The 23,159-nt window shown below is 44.3% G+C and overlaps 1 protein-coding gene across 1 annotated transcript in view; it reads left to right on the top strand.

Annotated features, from left to right (window-relative positions):
* The window catches only part of USH1C (USH1 protein network component harmonin), an 898,978-nt gene that overhangs the window by 144,501 nt on the left and 731,318 nt on the right, over window positions 1-23,159 (top strand). The gene's annotated exons all lie outside the window — the stretch shown is intronic.

Raw genomic sequence — 23,159 nt, 5'->3', positions numbered from 1 at the left:
TTTTAAGGCATGTGGTGTAAGTGCTATGGCCAAATAGCAGCAATCGGGAGCAGGGTGTATGGCTGACTCCCAGGGCTGCCCAGTAGTGTCTCCACACAACTTTTTTGTTGCAAAATTCTCCTAGAAAATTGCTAAGAATGCAAAGGACTTTCAGGCGTTTCTGAAAAGGCATTTATGATAGGTATTTGATTGACTTCTGAAGAACACAGCATAATTGTTTGGCATGGACCCTCAAGTAAAGTTTGAAAAACTTGAACCAAACAGGCAGGTTGAATAATCTGGTAGCACAATTGGATAAAATCTGTAGTCAATTGGTGCTCCTATCAATTTTCAATCTGTAGCAATGGTTCTTCTTTTTTTGGCTTATACTATACTGAAATGACAATATCACGCCTGAGACATCATAGCTATCCCTTAGACTACAGTGTTTACGAAGGCTGAAACAGCAGAGTTTAAACTCACATTGTAGTATCCTAAAAGATTTAAGAGCAGGCAGCCTTTATGATACAACGGGCCAGATTCACAAAAGTATTCTGAGACCAAATCCTAACCTTATGACTTTTGGTATTCACAAAAGGTATTTAGGAGTGGTAAAGTTAGAAATCCTAACTTTGCTACTACTAAAAAGTTAGGATTCCTAAATGCCCTCTGTGAATACCGAAAGTTGTAAAGTTAGGATTTTGTCTCAGTTAAAATTAAGTTTTTGTCTTAAGTTTAACTTAGGACCAAAACTTAAGTTTAACTGAGACAAAATCCTAACTTTACAACTTTCAGTATTCACAAAGGGCATTTAGGAGTAGTAAAGTTAGGAATCCTAACTTTACTACTCCTAAATGCCCTTTGTGAATACCGTAAATGGTAAAGTTAGGATTGTGTCTCAGATTACTTTTGTGAAATGGGCCCACTAATCTTAAAGTCTAAAACCTCAGTTTAATACAATGAAAATATCGTGCCAAGCTACCAAGAAACATGATGAAACCGCTAGAGCAGTAAGTAACTATGACCAAGCATGCATGGTGGAATTTCTGTTTTTTAGACGATTAATTTCCGGTTTTAGACAATACAACCAACACACATCGTAAGCCCAGTAGCCTATCAGTTCAAAACATTACAGAATAAGTGGCGGCAAAATCTTTCCAAAAAGGGGAACATAAAACAGTAATACATTTGAGCATTACACAGCTGTCTAGGTAGTCTTTGAATAGGTGTAAGCATCAATAATGGCATGGTAGACGCAGTAATAAGAATGGATAGTTTTAAAAATCGCTATGTTCAGCTTTCCGAGGGTTCCAGAAGGCCTTGCGGGTGGGGGTGAAGATGTTGCGGTGCAGTGTTCTCAGCCCGTTCTCTAGGGAATGCAGCGTCTTTTAGCCAGTGGGTAACCTTGCGAAGAAGCCCCATATCCAACAACAGGCCCGCATTTTTTGCTAGTAGAAGCCGCGCTCACACAGCCGCCTGGCCCTCTTCCGAAGAGTGGATGGAGTTACGGCATATTTAAGGAGGCACATGCAAGTAATACAAAGCACATCATCGAAAGAGTAAGCCAATAGTTTTTCACAAAAGTTACATTTGATACTGTCTGTACTGGATTTTAGTGGAAAGACTGCAGAAGTGGATATAAGGAGCTGTACATTGAAATGGCTCTCATCATTTCTTTCAAACAATAGTCAATCATTTGTCAGGCTGCCATACAGGTCACTTGCTAAAGTTTCACAATGTGGTGTCTCGTGGCATTTCTTCACTGAACACCACCCTTTATAATCTGTAAGTGGCTCTCCTGGCACATCTAATTCAGGAGCAACAGCTCTCATCCATCTGCTATGCAGATGATATTCAACTAATTAAGTTTGGATGGAGTTGGGGATGAGGCAAGGCATATTTACTTAGAAGGTAGCAGTAACAGAAGCCGAAGCAATAGCAGAAAGGGTGGCCAAGAACTGCCAATAGTTAAACTTCAACAAAATGGAGGTTGTGATCATAGGGGGTCCTGTGACATCCTGTTAGATAGCTGACTGGGAGTATGTGTCTGACCCCTGTATGACTAGTAAGGACGCTTGGGGTAAATTCTGATGATTACCTTACCTTTCCTCCACTTATCAACAAAGTCACTGCTTCTTGCTTTTATTATCTGAAGATCATAACAAAAATCCTTTAAAGAGACCCATTATCCTATCAGAAAAGCCATTTTTGGATTTTGCTTAGGCTATTCAAATGCACTTTCAGTTGCACTGTAGTTTTATTTTATTTATTTATTTATTTATTTAAAAGGTTTTATATAGCGCTGGCTAGACCCGGAGGTATCAGAGCGCTTTACATGAGAATCAGAACATAGTTACAGATTACATTGTTACAAAGGTTACACAGTTATTAGTGCATGGCAACATAGTTACTTGCATGGCCGAGATAAACAATTAGCACAAATACGAAAGGGGAAAAGCAGGCAGAGGGAAATATACAGCGGAGGGGGAAGGAGCTGGGGAAGAAGACAGGTAAAGAAGGTGGGAAAGAGGAGGGGAGGGTGAAGGACACCACATTGTCAAACTATATATGGAAAATATGCAACCAAAAAAAGTACTCCTTTCAAAATCAAGACGTAGCACTGGCCTACCCGTTCGTTAAGTGCTATAATAAAGAGTAAATATAAGGTGTTTTACCTGCAATTACCATACTTCAGAGTGTCTGTGCAACACTTAATGCTTCAGCTTATAGTATGAGCACAGAAGAAAAACTACGTGCCCAAAAACTATGCTTCACACAATGTCGCTCTCTTTGCTCACTCCCTACTGGTCTCCCCAAACCTCACTTTGTGGGCATACCTGGCAAATGCCCATCTTTGCTAGAGAATCGCCAGAACTTTAGATTAAGACTTCTGTGATAACGGTACACCTATTCTACAACTTGGACTGTTTTAAACTATTTGTCAGCACCTCACAGCACTGAAATGTATGTATAAAGAGGCTAAAAAAATGAACAGTACATATCTGAGAGACCTGTAAAAGAAAGTTACACATTTTGTATCCAGCAAGCACCATTCAGAATTCGATGTTCTACGAGGTCATTAGCTAAACCATAAAGAAAAGAAAAACAAGCAGCATATACCATTCTAGTCAAATCAAATATGTGCCATGAAAAGCATTTCTGGCACCACAAATATAAAAAAAGTTGTTTTTCTCATCATGAATTCAGTTGATGCAAAACATTGTGTCACGGCTACTGCTAGCCCCCTGCGATAGACGCACATTTCAGATCACCTTCTGACATTGCATGGTTGGTTGTCGATAGATAAACTTAATCTTTAAAAACCTGTATATTGGTTTAAACCTCGCTATAATGAGGGGGATGAATTTGTTAAACAAGTAAACACCACATATTTATAGAGCACTGTGATCTTCTATTGCACACCAAGAATAAAGAGAATGCGGCAAGGAGGATGATTATCAGCTCAGGATTACATTAAATTTCCTTAGATCTAAAAAGGAAAACTGATTTATTGACATTCATAATTAACTTAAATCTTGGCTATTCTCCTTGTTATCATTGGTATTATTGCTCTAACCCAACGCCATGACGCCCTTGGTCAACCGCATGCTCTATTAATACAAACACAAAAATCTAATGTTGGTTAAAAGTACTGACACAGGGACGCTTGGCAGCTATGAATCTTACACAATAACAGTACCATTACTTTCATGTAGTTAGGTAAAGAGTGTAGAAAAGCAGAGGTAAGCATGCTGAAAGCATCAGGTTTCAGGTGTTTTAGATTACTGGCTACAAATTAACCGATTTTAATTACAATTATGTTAAGTTTCACGATTGCCATTATATGTAACGAGGAGTAGGTGAATGACCTTCGCCACCAACTATGTCCAGAGACTTGTTTATCAAAATCATTTGAATCTAACACTATTTTACTGTCTTAATCCACTAATTGTTCTGGTAAGCAGACAGAATCCAGAGAATGTAAGAGGTAATGAGATGTGAGAAAGGACATGTGAGAGTGAAATGCGCAGACTTCTATGCTTAACATTGTCTAACGTAAGCCCATTTTACATAGTGATAGCGGGAAGACGCCATGGACCTTGCAATACTCATCTTTCTAATTAAATAGGCACTTTATAACAATCAATGCAAACAAGTGAAAGGGCGAGATTTTGATCGATACCTTATATCTATTGATCTAAACCTCGATCTGGTCGACTGAACCTTTGTTGCCTGTCTTGGAGGAAAACAGTACACCCATCTGCAAGTTAGTTCACCCAATAAAGGACTCTACTCCCAAAGATCACAGACAACTTCTAGCTTTCAAAAGTTTATTGTAAGGAAATGATAAGCTGCAAATACAGACATCTCAGAATGAGATTCACGAGATACACAGGTCCAATTACATACATGTGCTCTCGAAAAGCCCTCAAACGAGCAACAGAAATCACTAACACAAGTTCTAAGAATAATAAAGCTATCAGCATAGACGCATATCTCTCCTTCATTTAGGTTGGAGGAAAACACACAGGTTAGGCGTCCCTACCCTGTTCTAGATGGTATCCCTACTTAACCAAATCCCAACCTAACAAAGGTGTCAGCAGTGAATGACCCCCAAGGGAAGTCACCCACTCTAAGTCTCTTGGTGAAAACCTATAGTTCTCCAGTCATGACCCCTCTCTGCCTACCCATCCGCTCTCTAAAGGGTCCTCAGGTATCTGCTCTAACTCCACCCAGGGGTGCTGTCCCTAATACAAAACAGTCAACAACATTTGAGACGCCCCTTGCGAAACGCCTCTCACGTGGTGTAGCTTCAGGCTTTTTCCATGATGCTTTGTATTGGGCCTCAGACGTTAGAGTTGACCTTGCTTCTCAGGCTCTTCTCCGGCCCGCTGATACCCCTTAAACATTCCAGAACCCTCCTCCATGTCTGGGCCGTCCACTGAACAGACCTCTATTCATTCATTTATAATTGGATCCCCCCTTTCCTGTTGCAGACAGATATCTGCCGCCAAGAACCCAACTCTCATATACTTCTAAAAAGGCTTGCAACATTTCTCAGCCCAGACATGTACGTGTAAATCAATGCTAAAACATTTCAGACCTACAATATTTCTCATTATGATTATAGCATTCAACTTCTTCATTTAATTAAAGCATGTTAATACTCTTATTCTATTATTCAATAAACATTTTATAAATCATGGCCCATTTAATGCAATGACCAAACATTAAAACAATCTGTGTCGTGAAAAGAAACACCTTCTCTTTTAGCTCCAGCTCTGGCCCTGAGGCCTACCACATTCTGCGTTTAACCACAGACCATCTTACATTTTAACAGCTACACGACATAGATTCAAAAGTAATCACATCTAATAAAATCATATAATGTCACACATTTCTGTATTAGTTCCACTTCTACTTAAATCTCTACATTAGCTATACATTTAGAATATAATTGCAGGTACTATTAGCACTCATGGCATTTCTCCTCATGATTTGTGCTTACTACAGGTAAGTGTGGTGCACTCATACATTTAAGTCAGTTTGCGCTCTCTCAGTTCCCCCCTTTGATGACCTCTCGGGGTCATCACTAACATTTAAACTGCAGTTATTGGTAGCATTCTCTGCGCTTCCAGAGCCCTCAGACTCCTGTACTGATTATCTTGTATGGCAGCCAATCTCTGCAGCTGTTCTCTTTGGGCCCTTTCTGACCTTCTTGCTCTGTACCATTTGAATATCCTCACCAATCCCCACAATATGATCCCACAGATCAATATTATGATGATAGGCTTTAGAATATACCAAACAAAGCTTTTGCCTAAGGTGGAAAACCACCCTCCAACTGTACTTATTCCGTGGCCCACCTTTTCCCAGACATTTTCTCTACTCAAGTCTTCGATCTCCTTGTGAATATTAGTTATGTTCCTAATAACCTTCTCAAGGGGCTTCGAATTGTCTGGAATGTAAGTGCAACATTCCTGGACCTTCAAAGCCTTACAGACTCCGCCCTCTTTTGCTAGTAGGACATCTAATGCAAGACGATTTTGAAGAACCATAGCCCTTATCGATTGCATCTCTCCTTCTACCAGCATTAAGGACTGAGCAGTGCTGGCAGACAACCTGTCGACAACTGTTGCCAGTCGTCTAATTTTAACATCATTAAGGATTATTCCCAAAAGAGGGAACATAGCTCCAAAGACATCTCCAACCATTTCGGCATCACCTACATCTCTCCTTCCCCTCGATGATGTCTGACCCTCAATGATCACTAAGTCTTGTGCATGATATATTTTGGGGAAGACAATTGCCAAGTAACATGATCCATACCAGTTGTCAGGTAGTCTCACATAAGCATTTCTTCCACATACAAAATACACATTTGGAATCACTTGCATTCCCTTCAGGAAATCCTTAGTATAGTACTCTAAATTAAAAGCATGTTCACAGTCAACTTCTCCAACGTATACATTTTCATAATACGTTTTGGCTCTGTGAAGACATAACTTTCCTCTCTGCGCTTTATCTAAAGCTATTGGACCACTACTACCCTTTCTCTGGTGTGACTTCTCTTCCTCGGTCCAATCTGTTTTCCCTTGTCCTGATTTTTTCAAAATCTTTTGTCTCCTGTATCGATCATCCACCTGCCCTATGAACTTCTTCTCGACTTCTGACACCTTGCATGTCAGATTATTTCTACGGGCATGTGAAGTATCTAAGGTAATCCAAGGAATGAAGAACTTGGCCAATCTGTCTTCACTCTTCCAGTAATCCCATTTGTTCATCTGCTTATAATTTGGGACTTCTGGCAACACCGAATCATAATTGGAGAAATAGTATTCAAAACTATCTCTCTCATAAAATATACTAAGCAATAAGCTACATGTAATGCCATATGTCAGCGGGAGGTGATGATAGCGAATTCCTTCATCTACAGACGCCGGCAACTGCATGCAGACGTAGCAATCCTTAACCTCCATGGCATCCACGTATTCATATAAAAGTTTAGCATAAGCATTTGACCTAAAGTCTCCTTGGGACTCGTCTACGTGTAACCTGCGGGCTTCTGCAGCTAATAACGCCTTCTCTTGAGTGTTTTCCCTTTTCTCACCAGCAACAGTAGGTGTAAGCGTTTCTACAGATTTCACATCAGTTACCTTTGCCTCTTCCTCATGTCCCTTTACATAAGAAATTGTTACCACTAAAGCTATTAATATTATTACTCCTACTATTAGTGTACCTATTATACATTTAGCTCTGCGGTTCGGGGTGCCGGCCTCCATTTCGTCAGACAATATAGCTCTCTCTTTATCTTTGCAAAAAGTTCTTTTCCTCTCGTTCCTTTACAGTCTCTTTTCAATCCTTTTGTCTTTAGAATCCACACAGCTGGAGGCTGACAACCTTCTTCGCAAAAGTCCTTTAACAGTTCAAAAAAAGACAACCCTAGCCCTTCTCCATCAACTCAAGGGAAGTTCCCTAAAATTCTCTGCTTCCTGGGCGCTAGGTAATCTTCTTTTTTCTGTTTGCTTTATTTACAAAGTCCTTTAACAGTCTACTATCAGATTTGTGGTTGCAGCTTCAATAGCATAGTTCAATATTTCCAAACGAAGATTGTGCTCTTCATGTGCTGTTATCGTTGTACCAAAGTCGGGGAATTGCAATTCTGTAAGAAACATGTGTTTTAACTTGCTGAGGCGGGGAGGTCTGGGGAGCATGAATGTTAGTGACCCTTCTTGTTCGACACCGGGTACCAACAGTCGTATTTCCACGGTGATAATGGGCTCAGAACTGGACACCACCACCGCTCGGATCCTCCCTGTCTCCGGTTTCACAGACATTTGTCGCCAGATATGTCCACTCAGGTGTGGAGTATCTTCTGTTAGGCACACGCACTCTTCTTGACCTTCTTCGGTCGGGTGCTTCAGCGCCCTGAGCACCTTCTTCGGGGTCTGAGTCTTCTGATATCGGAGGAAGGGTTGCTTCTGGAGTTGACCTCAGGCTAGAGCTCCTTCTTTGCGGCCAATTTGCTTCTCCACGTGCCCTTCTACTCCTTCTTCTTCTTGTCTGTTCCCGCTCTCTCTCAGACCTGTCAGGGTCTGACTCGTACTCCCAGCTACTTTCTCCTTCTGTAGCGTCTTCAGTTTCACTGTTGTACTGACCGTCTTCAGCTTGGTCAGACTCGTTCCCTGCTTCCGCTGGCACCTCTACAGCTTGGCTAGCCCCCTCTATGGCTTCTCGGTCCTCAGCTGGACGTCTATCCGAGAGAGGAGCTGTTTCCAGAGGTGCTGGAACCCTTCGCGTATGTGACGCGTGGATCCAATTGGGCAGGCCTCCCACCTTTACAGCTGTGTTTGTGATCAGGATGACCTGGAAGGGCCCACGCCAACGAATATCCAAGCAGCTTCTTCTCACATGTTTCTTCACCAGGACCCAGTCCCCAGGGTACAGGTCATGGCACGGGCCCTGGCACGCTGGAACCTCGGCAGCCTGCACCTGAAGGGACACAGAACGCATGGCGTCAGACAGCCCCTTACAATAGTCCAGGATCATATCATCTGTGATATTTAACAGTGCAGTAGCTGGAATAGATGGCAGCCTCATTGCTCTCCCCATTAACACCTCATGTGGTGACAACCCTGTTCTTCTGTCTGGGGTACTACGAAGGCTCATGAGGACCAATGGCAGGGCATCAGGCCAACTCAGGGTCGTTGAGGAACAAACTTTGGCTATTCTGGCCTTGATAGTGCCATTGATCTGCTCCACAATTCCTGAGGCTTCTGGTCGGTAACTGCAATGCAGCTTTTGGTCAATATTTAGTGCTACACAGATCATCTTCACAAGCTCGCTGTTAAAATGTGTTCCCCTATCTGATTCCAAAAAGGCCGGCACCCCGAAGCGAGGAATGAGTTCTCTAAGCAGTAACTTGGCCACTGTGAGGGTGTCGCACCTACGTGTAGGGTATGCCTCAACCCATCTGGAGAACACACAAACAACCACCAGGACATAGCGGAGGCGGTTGCACCTTGGCATTTCAATGAAATCTATCTGCATTCGATTGAATGGACCTCCAGACCTTCCTATGTGACTTAATGCAACTGGTGTTCTTTTTCCTACGTTCAGCTGCTGGCAGGTCACACAACGCTGGCACACTGCTTCTGCTGCTATTCTAAACTTAGGATTGTACCAAGTCTGTCTAAACACTCTCAGCATAGCATCTCTCCCTAAGTGTACGGGACCATGTATGAGTCTAGCCATTGGACTCACCATCTCATTGGGCAACACTGCTCTGCCGTCTGCTGAGACCCAAAAATGGGTCTCACCCATTACACATCCTGCCTTTTCCCATGTTTCTTTTTCAGAATCAGGAGCATTTTCTTGCATGGTTGACAGTTCATCCCAAGTATCAACAGTTTCCAGTATCATGGCTAATTCAGTTCTTACATTTATTCCACCCACATCCACCTCTGTGAAAGAGTACCCTTGTTCCGCGCAATACCGCGCAACTTCATCAGCATATCTATTGCCTTTCGAAACAAAGTCCTCATTTCTGGTGTGTGCGGTGCACTTTACAACTGCGATACTTGCTGGGCATTGCAATGCTTCTAACAACAGGCGCACAAACTCTCCATTGCGAATGGGAGAGCCTGAAGAGGTCATGAACCCTCTTTGAGACCATAACTGCCCGTAATCATGAACTACCCCATACCCATACTGGCTGTCGGTGTATATGGTAACTCGAATTTGATTGCCTGCTAAGCAAGCACGTGTCAGGGCAATAATCTCGGCTACCTGAGCGGAGTGTACTCCTTCCAGGCACCCAGCTTCCACAACTCCTTCAATTGTACAAACAGCATAAGCTGCTCTCAACTGCCCAACTTCGTCTCTTACACATGAGCCATCGACAAAGAAAACTTCATCTGGGTCAGTCAGTGGCTCATCTACGATGTCGGGTCTGGGTTTGGTGCATAGTTCAGTCACATCGAGGCAGTCATGGTCTGTACATTCATCATCATCATCGATATCATTTGGAAGTGGCATTAAGGTGGCAGGGTTCAAAACAGAGCATCTCTTGAGGGTCACATTCTCTGCAGCAAGAATAACTTGCTCATAGCGCGTGAGCCTGCTGTTGGTCAGATGCTGTGTTTTGGTCCTGGTCATCAACAGTTCAACAGAATGGGGCACGCACACCTCTAACGGGTGCCCCATGACGATATTTTCACATCTTTCAATGCTGACACCCGTTGCAGCAACGGATTTGAGACATCCGGGCAACGCTGCGGCTACTGGGTCTAAAGTAGCCGAGAAATAGGCAACTGGTCTACGGGCATTCCCATGGATTTGGACCAACACAGACAACGCGCAACCTTCCCTCTCACAACAGTAAAGAAAAAATTGTTTATTGTAATCAGGCATTCCCAATGCCGGAGCACGACACAGGTCCTCTCGCAGCTGTAAGAATGCCATCAAACAGTCTTTGTCCCATGGTACCGGATCACTCACCTCTTTGTGCGTCAGTTTTTGCAAGGGCTTTGCTTTCAGTGAAAAGTTCGCGATCCACTGTCGGCAATAACCCACCATCCCTAGAAACATCCTGACCTCTCTCTGTGTCTTAGGCGCATTCATTTTCATGATCGCCTCTATCCTGTCTGGTGACACTTTTCGTTTGCCTTTCTCTATTCTGTGTCCCAAGTACTGCACTTCTGTCAGGCAGTACTGCAATTTTCCCGGGGACACCTTGTGCCCATTGGCAGCTAGGTGATTTAACAAAGCAATGGAGTCTTCCCTGCAAGCTTCTTCTGTTTCTGACGCCACAAGAAGGTCGTCTATGTACTGGACCAGAACTGACTTCTGGGGCAGCACTAGACTTTCGAGATTTTTCTTCAACAGCTGGTTAAAGATCGATGGACTCTCTGTATACCCCTGAGGGATACGACACCATGTTAGGACGCGATTTTCCAGCTTAAATGCGAAAAGAAAATGGCTTTCCTCGTCCAGAGGGATCGAAAAGAAAGCCTGACAAAGATCGATCACAGTGAACCACTCAGCTTGGAATGGAATTTGAAACAGTATCACTGATGGATTCGGTACCACTGGACAACACGAAACGACTATGTTATTAATCTTTCGAAGGTCCTGTACTATCCGAAATTTCCCATTTGGTTTCTGCAGACCCATAATCGGGGAGTTGCATGGACTACCCACGATTTCTTTCAGTATTCCCTGTTTAATCATGGACTCGATCACGGGTTTTATGCCTGCAATCGTTTCTGGAGTCAATTTATATTGGGGTGTTCTTGGGAACTCAGCATGCGGTTTCACTACAATTTTCACTGGGTCCACCCCTTTGACCAATCCAATCTCTTCCCCAGTGAAATCCCATACTTCTGATGCCACTGTCTCTCTCAAGTCCCAGGGGAGCTCATCTACTGTCAAAGTAGGGTACAGTTCCACGCATATTCTTGAGTTTGCAACTTTGAAATCTGCGTCATCATCATTGGTCAATACCTCCACTCCCTGAGGTGTACAATATATAGTACAATTCAATTTACACAACAGGTCTCTTCCTAGCAGACACACAGGGCTTGAATCGCAAACCACAAACTGGTGCTCATCGCTGTACTTCCCTATTTTCACCTGTACCGGTTCTGTCAATTGGCTGGTTATTCTCCTGTTTGCGACCCCTACCACCTGTATGGTCTCTCCAGACATGGGCAGGTCTGGAACTGCAGCTGATCTGATCGTGGATCTAGTGGCTCCTGTGTCCACCAGAAATGTCGTAGGGCACCCTGCTACTTCTGCTTCAACATAGGGTCCCCTCTGGTCCACCTCCAAGGCTGCCCCGAGGGTGCAGTCTTCTCTTTCCACTCTCTGTCCGGTTAATGGGTCCACATAATAGCACTCTTCCCCTTCCACAAACAGGGGCATTTGTCTATAGGTCTTACCCATACTCCCTACTCGAGGAGGTTGCGGGAACTGGGCTCGGGGAGGAGCCCCCCCCCCTTTGAGCACCTTTCCTTGGTATGGTATCACCCCTCTTGTAGGTGCGCTCTGGACCTCTTCCTCCTCTATCTCTTGCTCTCCTATCTCTACATTGTAGGGGCACTCGCGTTTCCAATGCCCCAGCTCGTTACACTGGTGGCACCTAGTCGTTTTCTTCAAGGTAGCTATGTCTATCCTGGGTCTAAAGGTGGAACTCTCCTCATTACCCTTGTTCTGACTGTACTGCTTCTTTCCTCCTGTACCTGTTCCCTGCTGCTGTTGCTGTTGTCCCCCTTTCCCTGCTGCCTGCATCTGTACCACCATCAACTTTTCTTTTAGTTTCTTAGCCTTAGAGTCTATCTCATCACAGCAGTACCTGGCATATCTCAGTATTTCATCTAGGGGTTTAGTTTGCCAACAAATCGAGTGTTGCTGAATCATTAAACTAATATCCGGTCTCAGTCCCAGGACGAACTTGGACACAAATTGCCCTATGTCTTTTGGATCCATTACATCCAAGCCGCTATACTGTTTAAACGCCTTCAGCAATCTCTCGTAATATTCATGAACTGTCTCTTTGGGTTCCTGTCTTGTTCGGTCTATTCTGACCCAATCTATGTCTTGCATTGGCACCTTCTCTTTCAGCCAAGTCATCACTCTCTCGAATTTTGCCATCACAATCTCGGACGGCCCATTAGTCTTAGCATCTCTCTCTGGCTCCGTTGTGGGCCACTCAGCGCTAACCTTGCATGCTGTCCACAGATCTCCTGGTACTACAATGTCAAACAGCGTGTTCAGATCTATCCAAAGGACCTTTGAGATTTTTACAAACCTCTCGACTTGCTTGTACCACTCCACAGGGTTCTCTCGTAACTTGGGGAAAGAGGTGGTAAAAGCAGCTAAATCTCCCCTACTCCAAGGGACATGTACATAGTTCCCATTTGCAACTTCACGCAAAGGGTAAGCTTCTATTCCCTGCTGTCCTGGTGTCATACCAATCATGCTTCTCCTGCCGGTCCCTTTCTTGGACCACCTCTCTTCCCACTTATCTAGTGCTCTCCATGTCCTTATTCCAGTAATCAGTTCCCTTATGTGCGTTTTCAGCCCAATCGTTCTCCTCTCATCTAGGTCTCGATCTGTATAATGTAGCCTGTGGTTACCCTGTAATGCTTTGGTTCTTGACAAGTCCACCATATATTTGCCTGCTAGTTCGACTAACTTCTCATGGACTGCTCTCGCTTTTCGAGTAATGTCCTTTGCCATATACAGTATTTCATCCTGTTCATACATTTCCATTCTTTCTAAAGGCAGGGTACCATCTACCATGTCATCCAGATCTGACCTTAAGCTGGAGACATCAAGTCTCTTGGCTTTTATCTCAGCTCGCAATATGTCTTTCGAAGGGGGCTCACTGGTCTCCCTACCATCCCAACTTCGAGCTCTGCGTTTGGGCTCGGGAGAGTTAATGGGTGCCCTCCCTTGCTCCCATCTCTCCAGGTCCCATGCTAGGCCATCCGATCTTGGAAGGTGATGGAACACGGGCCTGTTACCCCCACTCTCTTCTTCTTCTCTCCTCTCACCACACACCTCTCTGTTATTTTCCCTCTGCTCGCTACTCTCCCTTTGCCTCGTATCGCTCAGTATCCGATACGATCCTTCCTGGTTCCCCATATTCCCTTGGCTGCGCTCATTTCTGTCATCACAGGGACTATGGTGCGACCTCTCACAACTCCCATTCTGTTCTCTGGTGCCGGGTACACAGTGTGGACACTTAAAGCTGTTTCTGTACTCTTGCGCTCTCCTCTCCCCTTCACTGAGTATTGGGCACGCCACCCCTCCACTCCCGGGGCCCCCGTTTTCCAGGTCTGTTCTACCTCCACTCCGGGCCCAATGGGTGACTCCCCTACTCCCTCTACAGTCCCACTCCGGGCTACTCTCCCCAGCCCCGCAGTGAGTCTGTGCTCTGCTGTCCTGACTTTCTCTTTCAGCTTCCGCAGCATTGATGCTCTTTTGAGCCTTCACTGCCTCATCCCACTGCCTCATGTACTCATTTAGCTCTTGAAAGGATTTTCGTCCAGATCCCCTCAGATCCATTGGCCATCTAGGGCCCCCAGGATCTCCTCCTGGGTCCCCTACTGTGTGCATCGGGGTGCTCCACTCTCTGGGTATCGGCATCTGACTTGGGGAATTAGTGGTATCGTTCCTCCTTGCCTCCTCTGCTCTTTCTCTGTCTTTCCGTTTCCGTTCTTCCCCTCTTGCTCTTTCTTGGTCATATATCGATATTATAGGACCTATGGTAACAGGTACCTGTAGTGCATCTGGTAATGGGTAGGATGCGGCGCTTTCCGTTTCCGGCGCTCTTTGCACCACAAACCTACCGACCACCTGTTGCACCTGACTAGGCTGGGACAGCTCTTTCTTTGCCTCAGGATCCCACTCTGAACTGGGAAGCGGTCTATGCTCTCCTGCATTGCCCCCCTTTTCTCCTTCAGTATGCTCGACCTCTCCCCCTGCTCTATTATACGGGGGTGGCCTGTCTGTCAATAATCTGTTTATCAGGCTATCCTCTGTTTCACTCTCATCATCTTCTTCTAGGGGACTTTTATTTACTGGCGCCTCTAACACTGGGTACAGTTTATTTACTTCCATGTTATGCACTCTCCATCTTTTAGCATCCGCATCCCACCTGGCATCCTGCACTGCCCTTACCGATCGTTTCACCCTTTCTTGTCGTCTGTTCATATTCTTTTCATGCGCTGCCCTAATCCATGCATCAAGAGCTTCAAACTGGGTTGGTCTAGGCAAGGGTCTCTTTGAGGTCATGACTGATTTCAATCGATGTAACACCTCTAATCTGAACGTCCCGTACTTCGGGAACGTCAGTTCCTCATTTCCTTCAGTAATCTTACTCCACTCTGATATCCAAAGGATCGTATGCAGCCCAACATTCACTGCCATATAACGAGCTGGCGTACCCTCCGGCGGGGCTTCTTCCCCTTCATACGATCCCCGCTTCTCTTTTTTAAACACCGCTTTCAACCATTTAAAACACTTCATAATTATGCGCACAAAATCCAGCCTCGCTACTCTGTTTACTTCCTGATGACAATCCACCAATCCTGTCGCGGCTTTGCTAGCTTGGCCTATCGCAGCGCGGTCTTTCTCCGGTCGGCCAATCACGTCGCGACCTTGTCTGACGTGTTTGCTAACTGGCCTATCACAGCGCGGTCTTTCTCCGGTCGGCCAATCTCTGCGCGACACTACCTGACGTCACTTTTCTCCGCTTCGCAGCAGCACCCCTCCTTTCTCAACTCGTCTCCCGGTTATGCATGCGTCCCATTCATACACTGAAAAATGACTACTTCCGACCAAGCGGTCACTTCTCTCGACTGTACGTCCACAGTCTATCTGTAATTGTCAACACAACTGACGAGATGTCTATCGTCTCTCTGATAGGTTGCTTACACACACAGTAACTTCCGACCAGCGTCCGTTACTCACGCACTCACTCTTACGTTCCCCCTATCTCGGTCTCTCGGGTGATCAATGGTACCTCATGACCCCCTTCACACTAGTTGACAATTACTCTGGGTGTCCGATACACCCGAACCACTTAAGCTCTCCTTGAACTTAAGATTTCCACCGGTTGCGCGCGCTCACAACCTGTTCCACAGTCACTCTACAGACATTCAACTCCGCCAGACATTACAACATAGATACAATACAAACACCGCAATCTAACACGCATAACCCTTTATACTCACTCTCGACCGATACTGCTGCTTTTTCTGTCTCACGTCATCCGGATCTTCTTCAGCGGGCTGTTCTTCCAATCATCGAATTCTAGGGGCCTTGGGGTAAGCTAACCTGGCCTAGGTCACCGTCCTCAAGAAGGCAACCATCCTCTGCTACCAACTGAAAGGGCGAGATTTTGATCGATACCTTATATCTATTGATCTAAACCTCGATCTGGTCGACTGAACCTTTGTTGCCTGTCTTGGAGGAAAACAGTACACCCATCTGCAAGTTAGTTCACCCAATAAAGGACTCTACTCCCAAAGATCACAGACAACTTCTAGCTTTCAAAAGTTTATTGTAAGGAAATGATAAGCTGCAAATACAGACATCTCAGAATGAGATTCACGAGATACACAGGTCCAATTACATACATGTGCTCTCGAAAAGCCCTCAAACGAGCAACAGAAATCACTAACACAAGTTCTAAGAATAATAAAGCTATCAGCATAGACGCATATCTCTCCTTCATTTAGGTTGGAGGAAAACACACAGGTTAGGCGTCCCTACCCTGTTCTAGATGGTATCCCTACTTAACCAAATCCCAACCTAACAAAGGTGTCAGCAGTGAATGACCCCCAAGGGAAGTCACCCACTCTAAGTCTCTTGGTGAAAACCTATAGTTCTCCAGTCATGACCCCTCTCTGCCTACCCATCCGCTCTCTAAAGGGTCCTCAGGTATCTGCTCTAACTCCACCCAGGGGTGCTGTCCCTAATACAAAACAGTCAACAACATTTGAGACGCCCCTTGCGAAACGCCTCTCACGTGGTGTAGCTTCAGGCTTTTTCCATGATGCTTTGTATTGGGCCTCAGACGTTAGAGTTGACCTTGCTTCTCAGGCTCTTCTCCGGCCCGCTGATACCCCTTAAACATTCCAGAACCCTCCTCCATGTCTGGGCCGTCCACTGAACAGACCTCTATTCATTCATTTATAATTGGATCCCCCCTTTCCTGTTGCAGACAGATATCTGCCGCCAAGAACCCAACTCTCATATACTTCTAAAAAGGCTTGCAACATTTCTCAGCCCAGACATGTACGTGTAAATCAATGCTAAAACATTTCAGACCTACAATATTTCTCATTATGATTATAGCATTCAACTTCTTCATTTAATTAAAGCATGTTAATACTCTTATTCTATTATTCAATAAACATTTTATAAATCATGGCCCATTTAATGCAATGACCAAACATTAAAACAATCTGTGTCGTGAAAAGAAACACCTTCTCTTTTAGCTCCAGCTCTGGCCCTGAGGCCTACCACATTCTGCGTTTAACCACAGACCATCTTACATTTTAACAGCTACACGACATAGATTCAAAAGTAATCACATCTAATAAAATCATATAATGTCACACATTTCTGTATTAGTTCCACTTCTACTTAAATCTCTACATTAGCTATACATTTAGAATATAATTGCAGGTACTATTAGCACTCATGGCATTTCTCCTCATGATTTGTGCTTACTACAGGTAAGTGTGGTGCACTCATACATTTAAGTCAGTTTGCGCTCTCTCACAAGCAATATGTTTTGTAGACACAGGAAAATAATTTTTTTCTACTTTGGTGATTAGGCAGTAGAATGAATACCAATACGCACTGATTTCAAAGTTTGGAAACCTCTGAGAAAATGTAAACTAAATTCCACAACAAATAAAAACTGAAAATAGTAAAGCCTAGACATATTCCAAAAGGGCTTCAAACACATGTAGCAGAGCTGCTACTTCATCGGGGGAGGAACTGAACAGTTGGGAGCAGAGCCGGCATTAGAGTTGGTCATGCCTGGTGCGATATAATTTGTTGGCGCCCTTCTCCCAAACACACACTTGTTTTTATGTTGATTGAATGTTTTTGCATAGTGCATGGATATGTACGCATGCGTGGGTGTGCATGTGTATATACTTGGGAATGTGTTTGTGTGTGTGTGCGAGCGTGTGTTTGTGCATGAGAGGGCATGTGTATGTTCTTGGTGTTTGTGTCTTTGTATTTTTAAACACAGGAGAGAAACATTTAACTTTACGGTTTGAGGATTTCTGTACTTCGCCAGTGAAGCTAAATTCTCAACGAGCAAAATTCAGGCGACCCTTGGTTATATTTGGTGAACTCATCCTCAATGATCTGAGCTATCAGGTGTTTGCGGAAACAAACCTCTGTACGTGCAATACGTGGGGACAATACAGAACATGTAAATTTGAACCCAGAAGTGGGCTCACCAACCTGATTCTACAAATTAAAATATTATAAAACACTCATTTTGCATGTCATTATATTCAAAATTATGGGTATTGATTGACACACCATCCTTCAGTAATCTGCAATATAATAATTCTCTATGTTTACACACTTAGAAGAAACCCTATGACAGAAGACAACATTGCTGGAAAGATTAGGCATTTCTACTCACAGAAAATAAAGAGGTGTGTGTACTTGTGTGTGTGTGTGTGTGTGTGTGTGTGTGTGGGGATAATTAAAATGTTCTGCCTCTCACAACTCCGTCTCCATCACACTGGTAGATGATGAATCCCAAGACAAGGTAAGAGCACTTCTTTGATTACTCATACACAACACCAGAACACATTTGACTTGAATCACAACAATCTACCAGTGGGGTATGCAGCGCTACATACATGCCCGAATGCAGCAAATTACTCTGTTGCGTGTCTGTGTGCACGTGAAAGAGCACCAGGCATCTGCAGACATGCAACACAATAGTTTGTGTACTTTTAAGTTGGCACAACTCGTCTTCCTGTATATCTGTGTACTTGGTAGTTTGTTTGTGTACCTTTGTGGACACATTAATCAACATATTTTCTTGTTCAACCAAGCACTTTTGTGTGGGTGTGTTTGAACTTATGTACATCTGGGATAATATCTGTATGTATGCTCATGAGATCATGATTGTGTGAGCATAAGTGAGATCGTGTGTGTTTGTGTATTTCGGACCCCGAGCCTAGCTTTCTCTTACTGCTCCATCCTACTAGTAGGTGTATTAACCCATGGATTGACCTCTTTGTAGGGAAGAACAGCTACAGAGCTTCACAGAGATGCCTGCTCTGTTCATAGAATGTGTTCTATTCTCATCCCCGCAGGGCACAACCTGCAGCTCACCACAGCACGTGTATCGATGGGGATAACGCGGCTTCTGTCTGCCCAGCTGATTCTCCCCTTGTCTCCTTACGTTTTATCCTCTGATTCCACAAACTAGGTCCGTGTGCGAGTCTGGTCCTGACAAACGGCGCCCCTCGAGCCCAGCACCTGGAGAGATGGCAGCAGTGCTGGTTGATAGCCTATCACACGTCACAATCCTTACTAAACCAACTAATCACCCACAACCTGCCTACATATAGCAATAACATCATTTGTATTCACCAAGTTGGTGAGAATATTTGTTGCCTTGTCTTCAATTTGAGGAATAATTATTTGAGTAGGAGAGAGGAGATACAAGCAAAAGATCATGTGCAGGGAAGCAGTCATTGTTATAGTCCACTTCTAACCTGATGTGATCGATGACATGGTTTCAGACTGGGCGCAGAAGATCAATTCACCTACCACCTGTTCCCAGGCTATACCTGCACATGTAAAAATAATTGCTGTTCTCCACTAACAGCCCACTGGATCTCTCCTGAAGATCATTAAAGATCAAATGGTGATTGCACTTGCAAGCTTATTATGTTCCTGTTGGCATACTGAAATACTTCACCAGCAGAGTGGACTGATTTTTCACTCTGCTTCATGTACAAGTATTTCTGTGCCATTGCTAACCATCAATACATATACAGACTGTATGGCTATGAGAAAATGTCTATATTTGCGTGGTCACCCCCATGTTTGTGCTGACTTTTATTGCTGGGATACTGCTGTCCAGTGCCCACTATAAATGTTCTAATCCTTAAAGCATGTAAAAATTGGATAATCCCTGGTTGGCATAGCTAACTTTCCTATAAGGCTATATATTGTAAATGGTGTGGACACCACATTCGTGTCATGGAAGGTTAATTGTCATCTGTGGACTGTAACATTTATTGTGCCAGATACTAGTGTAACATGGAGAACATACCATTGTAGATTGATCGATGCAGTTTAAATCTGCAGATCAGCCAATCAAAATAACCTTGTCTGATAGGAGAAAACCTTTCTGGTAGCCTACAAGATAGGGTGGCTAGGAATTAAAAGTAGGACATGTAGATATTTAATGTTGCCTTGTTCCAAAAGTGACATTTCACCGAAAGGTATTTTCGCTGTGGAAGGCTCTGGCTAGGGTGGGGGGGTCTCCTTCCCCCAAATGTTTTTCCTGTTCCCTCAATTTTTGCTGATCTGTTTTTGTTGAGTTTTGGACTCTGGGCTCTTTACCACTGTTGACCAGTGCTAAAGTGTGTGTGCTTTCTCCCTAAACATGGTTTGATTGATTCATTCACAATTGACCTATTTCATTTACTTATCAGTCCCTATGTACTATATGTGCTTAGGGCCTGTACATTAAATGCTACTAGTGGACCTGCAGCATTGGCTGTGCCACCCACTTTAGAACATGTCTCAGGCCTACTACTGCAGAGACTGTGTGTGCAGCTTGCACTGCCATGCATACTTGGCATTTAATACCACTTGAGAAGCCTTAAACCCCCTTTTATTACATTTAAGTCATCCCTAAGGTAGGCCCCAGGAAGCCCATAAGGCAGATGCCCCATAATTATAAGGTAGGATATGTACCTTTAAGTTTTACATGTCTTGGTAGTGAAAAGCTCCCAAATTCGTTTTTCACTACTGTGAGGCCTACCCCTCTTGTAATTTAACATGTGGGATTTCTTATTACATCTAATAAGTTATAATTCCTGATAGAGAGGGAGTAGATCTGTCGTGTTTTTTTCCTATGGACTTGTAATATTAAATCCTCTTTAATGTCACAGTTGGAGTTATGACTACAACTTAAAAAATTTCACTTTTAGAAAGTTGCCCCTTTTCTGCTCTTAAACACTGTGTGCCTTTTCCACTACACGTCTGGGGTGGGTGACAGCTGAGCCTTGTGCATTCCCTCTAGACCGCCATACACAAAGGGAGCTTAGGTGTGACTGATGGGCCATCCACATCCTGATGGGCCGCCCTGAGCAGAATGAGAGAGAAGAGCTGGACACTGTCTCACACTTACCTCTAAATAGGTTGTGTCCTGTCCCCACGCAAAAGGCTGCCTTACCCCCTGTAGTGAGGCTGGAACCAGGGCAGGAAGGGAGGATCTCTCTGCATTTCAAAGACTCCCTTTGAAGTTTCCTCCACTTCAAAAGCAACACTGGGTATAAAAACCGGACTTCTGACCCTACCAACTGAGAACACTTCTGGACCTATTGATACTCTGCCAGAGAGAAGGGTTGCTGGGCTGCTGAAGGGCTCTCTTCTGGATTGCTGTTTAAGAAGAACTACTTTTCTGCTGTGCTGACCCACCTGCTGCCCTCCTTGCCTTCCTTGCCTGGGTGAGAAGGACTGGACCTACACCACTTGAACCCAGAGTGCCTCCAACTGCTCGTCTGCTGGCCTCCTGTTCTGAAGTCTCAGGGACTTCAAAGACTTCCAATAACCCTACTCAGTCTTGCCCTGCCAAGTGGTGCCAATTCAGTCCTGGGCCCTTAGAAATGGGTAGGAAGTGCTGTTCCAGCAGAAATTCATGCATCAACACCACTCGCGCCACTCGGAACTGGCACATCTCCATCGATGCTGAATCATCCCCAGTGCCGCAAAGAATAAAGACATTGCATCACCCACAGCGCAGTGCATCGCCTCCAGTTCTCTACGCATACTTGGATTGTGGTTACTGCTGGACAGGGTGCATACCTCTGCCAACCACAAACACAATTTCTAACATAGTGCTGAACCCTTTTTAGGTCTTGAATAGGCAGATAGCCAATCACTGGCGTACTGGTTGGATTTGGCACCAGGGTTAGTAATGTTTTTATAAAAAATGTTTTAATTACCAATGATTTTACAAAATAAAATCCAAAAAGCTATTGTTAATAATTTCAACATCATATCAGAGAACCACTGTGTTATAGCTCATGAGCTGTAAAGGCAAGGCAAGGCTCCGACCACTTTACAGTCCATTCACATGCCTTTCATGCAAAACACACAGAAAACCATTCACACTGCCAGCTGCAGTTCCCACAAAATACAACATTCACATTTACAAACAGCTCCATTCACGGGCCTATCACTCTCATACGCCAACAGGACTTTAACACCAATCACACCACCAAGCACACAAACATCAGACAATTGACAAAATCACCTCAGGCAAGTCAATACACATACTGTCTATCAGCCAAAAACACACCGCCAGTCCATGCACACCCCCAGCCAAGCACCAGACCATGCACACTGCTGGCCAGGCTTCAGTCTACACACACTGCCAGCCCACACACATCACCAAACAGACACACCGCCAGCCAAGCATCAGTCCATTCATACCACCAGCTAAGTGCTAGTCAAAACACACTGCCAGCCAGGAGCCAGTCTGCACACACCTCCAACCAAGCAAAAAGTCCACACACCTGCCAGTCAAGCACCAGTCCACACATCCACCAGTCAATCGCAAGCCCACAAAACTCCACTAATGAATTTGTTTCACAGAAAAGAAAATACAAACTAATTTGAAGGAGATGAAAAACTATCTATGACTACAAAAACAACAGGTCTTACAAAATACATCAAACTACTGTCAAGAAGCACCAGGGACCAGTGTTTTGGGGGGTCGGCCATCTTGGGGCATGGGCTGACCCCCTTTTCGGCCCTTATTGTTTTTTGGAAGTGTGCTTTTTTCCCGTGGGGGGCCTGCGGATGTGTGTGTGCATATCTGTATATATATCTATAGATATAGATTATATAGATTTATATGTGTGTGTGTGTATATATATATATATATATATATATATACATATACACAATGTCGTCAATACTACAATGCATGGAATTCGGTTACTAAACCGGTACCTGGGTAAAACACCTATGAGGGTAGGAGACCAACAGGGCGAGTAACTCTCTTCTTCAATCAGCCCATGTTTGGTGAGTGGAAACGAAGCATGAGAAATATTGTTGGTTTCCATGTTCGTTCACACGGAGTGAAAAGTCTTTATTAATATGGACAATCGATCATGCCACCAAACTCACTGAGAGATTATTAGTCAAATATTCATGCTATGATGGCGGACATGAAAAAGGTACAAATTGAATGAAATTAAAGTCTGTCTTCCCTTACCCCATTTTGCCTGTCCAATGGATGAGGACGGGACTTGGCGTTTGTGGACGGAATTGGCTGCAATTTTCAGGAAAATTTAACATTTTGTTTCTGAGCAGCTCCTGAAAATTTGGGGGGGGTTTGTCAAGGGGGGGCCGAGAAAAAAGGGGGGTCCCAAAACGCG

This window comes from Lissotriton helveticus, chromosome 3_1 (assembly GCF_964261635.1).
Source record: "Lissotriton helveticus chromosome 3_1, aLisHel1.1, whole genome shotgun sequence".
In the NCBI taxonomy this organism is placed as follows: Eukaryota; Metazoa; Chordata; class Amphibia; order Caudata; family Salamandridae; genus Lissotriton; species Lissotriton helveticus.
Note: the sequence above shows the minus strand (reverse complement) of the source record. Positions and strands in the feature narration are given on the sequence as shown.